This window comes from Tupaia chinensis, unplaced genomic scaffold, assembly GCF_000334495.1.
Source record: "Tupaia chinensis unplaced genomic scaffold, TupChi_1.0 Scaffold000294_5, whole genome shotgun sequence".
NCBI lineage: Eukaryota > Metazoa > Chordata > Mammalia > Scandentia > Tupaiidae > Tupaia > Tupaia belangeri.
This window is the reverse complement of record NW_006159782.1, coordinates 3,700,221-3,703,225: the sequence shown is the minus strand read 5'-3', so window position 1 is coordinate 3,703,225 and position 3,005 is coordinate 3,700,221. Positions and strand designations below refer to the sequence as shown.

Below are 3,005 nucleotides of genomic sequence, written 5' to 3'. Positions count from 1 at the left end.
GTTATTGAAAAAATTTTCGATGATATGTGTGCAAACCAGAGAGACAGAGACATCACACCTCTCTCGCGCGCGCCCCCCCCCCACACACACACACACACACACACACACACACACACACACGCACAGCGAAACACAGATACACTCACAGGTGCAAAGGCTCCCGGCCACACCCACCGACAGCTGTGCACACACGGACTCAGGTACACACGCACACACACTCTCACCAGAGGAGGGGCGCACATGCACACAGTGTCCCCATGCCAGCTGGGGGCGATGTCAGCCATCCCAGCCCTCCGGAGGAGTCTGGCAGCCAGGCCCATGTGAGAGCCCCCTGACACTTGTAGCTTCGACCCCCTGGCCTGGTGTAAGTCTCTCTGCCCCGCTAACCTCTGGCATCTGCTCTGCTAGATTAGGGTTCTTCTGCACAAGGTCTTTGTCCCCAGGACCCAGCACAGGGCTTGACACATAGTAGGAGCTCAGGAAACGAGTGAATGATTGAACCCCATCTACTCTCATCCCTCAAACCAGACTCAGCCAGTCCTGCAGCGAGCAGAGGTATCTTCACTATCCTTCCAGAACTCTCCGGTGCTGCCTCCTACCCCGGCAGACTCCCTTCCCCGGCAGGCCGGGTCCACCTGCTGCGGGCTGGCCAGCCTCAAGGTCAAGCTCCCTTGTGCTACCAGTGCACAGGCCCTAGCCAGTCTCTGTCTCAGGGAGCCCGGGGGCAAACAGACCATGAGCGCACAGGGAGGGGATGAGTGTCATGACAGGGACACACAGGGGACAAGGGGGCGTCAAGGAGGAGACGCCCGGTAGAGATGGTTCTGCCCGTGGACTGTCCCCTGGGCTCCTGCCTGGCAGCACACGTCACCGGTGTCATGGCCGCCTCCCACCTGTTCTTCACAGGCCTGTGCCCACATCTGCCCTGCAGCCACGCAGAACTCCGCGTCTCAGTGCCTTTGTGCATGCCGTTCCACCTCGCTCCCTGTCTGCTTGCTGAGCACACCTCATCCTCCAGAGTCCAGGTCCAGGTACCTCTTCTCTCCCCGTTCCTCCTGCCCCTCCTCCTCCGACAAGGTGAGAGACCACCTCCCCAGTGAGCCTACAACCCCGTCTCCTACCATGGCAGCCCTGTCACCCCGTCTGGAGATGGTTTACCTGCCAGTGGCCTGTGGGCCTCTTGGGAGCAGGGATCCCATTGTGTCAGCCTGGGTATCTCCACTACCAGCTGGAGCTAGCCAGGGCCCAGCACATGGTGGGGTTAACTTAACATCTCAGAAGCGGGCAGGGTGACAGTGTCTTCACTTCATATCCCCTGCGGTGCCTTCGTTGTAACCAGAAGCTCATTGCTAAATTCCAGTGTTCACTAATTTTCGTGCTTGGAACAACACGGGGACCATGCCCGACTGCAGTGCTGGCCTCAGTTCTTACTGCCCTGAAGTCAGACCCAGGTGGTGCCTGGACCGTGTGCCTGGTCATGGGCTTGCACTGTCCAGTGAGGTGGCAGCAGGCCAGACATGAGCGGAAATCTGAAATATGTTTGGCAGGTGCCCTTGTGTGCTCTTGCCTATCAGGAGGACATCAGATAGGTCCAGAGAGGACGAGAGGCACGTACAGCAAAACTGGATGCAGCTCACACCTTGGACCAAGTCCAGTCAGCCCTCCGACTGTACGGGAGAAATGCACACTCACTGGTCGATGCTGTCGAGTTCGGAGGTGCTTTGTTACGCAGGGCTAGCGTGGTGATGCTGACTGAGACAACTTGCATCTGCAGAGCCCTTGCATGCATCTTCCCGTTTCATTCACTGTTATCACTTGCCCCATTTTTTGAAGGAGGGAACCAGGGTACAGAGACTATAACATGCTTAAGGAAGAGCAGAGACCTCTGGTCTCCCTAGCTTGAGCACTTGGCCAGATCAGCCTGCTGTCCCTCAAATGAAATCTTCCCCAGAAACAGGTGGGGCAGTGAGGCACCCTCTCCGTGGCCAGCACTCGGCTCTAAGGCGTGCTTTCTCGCTTTCTTCTGTCTTGCTACAGTTAACTTGTTCCTCACCCGGGGAGCCCTGGCCTCCAGGAGAGAGGCCTACAGCAATCCCTTTCTCTGCAGAAGCCTTCATGGTCCATGGAGTAATTTCACAGCCTGTGACTCATCTAATCCTCAGGACAGTCTGGGGGAGACGGTGTCTCTACCTCCGTTTTATAGACGGAGGGAGGCTCAGAGATTTGAACATCTCGCCCGAAGATGGCAAAAAATGAGGTTGAGTAAAAGCTGACCTTCGTTGGACTACACGACAGTGTGTTCTAGAGGAATGCATTCAGTAGCAAGTAAAAGAAAAGAAAGTCCATCTTGCATCGGCTTAAGGGGAGAAAAACAAGGGTTTGTTCTTTCCACGATGAAAAGCTGGGAGTTGGCAACAGTTGGCTTGACGAAGTCAGCTCTGGCGTTTCGGCTCTTCCTGGGCTCGCCGTCATTATTGCCCGGTAGTGCAAGACGACCGTGGGCCCTTCACGTACCACATCTGCTCTCAAAGCAGAAGGGAGACGAGGGAAGGGCTGTCTCCCTGGAGGTCTCGGTCTTTTTACTGGTGGATAGCCCCCATTGTCACACTGTCTGCATACCCCGCAGACTTCCTCTTACATCCCATTAGCCAGAATTGGGTCACATGAGCACACCTGGACCAACCAGGGCCCAGGGGAGTCAGATGCCCATGACTGGGTAAGACGATCAGAGTTCATCCTCCGGCACTCAGACCAGCCTTTCGCTGGTCCCATAAGCAGATCAGTGTTCTTTTTATCATGAAAAGGGAGGGTGGAGGCCAGCAGGTGGTGGGGTGGTTAAGGCACTGGACTCCCACATGGCCGTCCATGGTTCTAGTCCTGGACCTGGTGGCTTGAAAATCACATCGGGTTGGGAACCAGCAGTTAGCGTAATGGCTATGTCGCTGGACTCCCACGTAGTCAACTGCGGTTCGCGTCCCGGACCCGGTGGCTTAGAATTCACGCCG

The 3,005-nt window shown here is 56.3% G+C and overlaps 1 long non-coding RNA gene across 1 annotated transcript; it reads left to right on the top strand.

Moving 5' to 3' along the window:
- Positions 1–87: 87 nt before the first annotated feature.
- Positions 88–2,319, top strand: LOC102483770 (uncharacterized). The gene is made up of 3 exons (XR_334871.1): positions 88–364; positions 907–1,031; positions 2,038–2,319. It is a non-coding gene; the product is annotated as an uncharacterized LOC102483770 (long non-coding RNA).
- Positions 2,320–3,005: the final 686 nt, after the last annotated feature.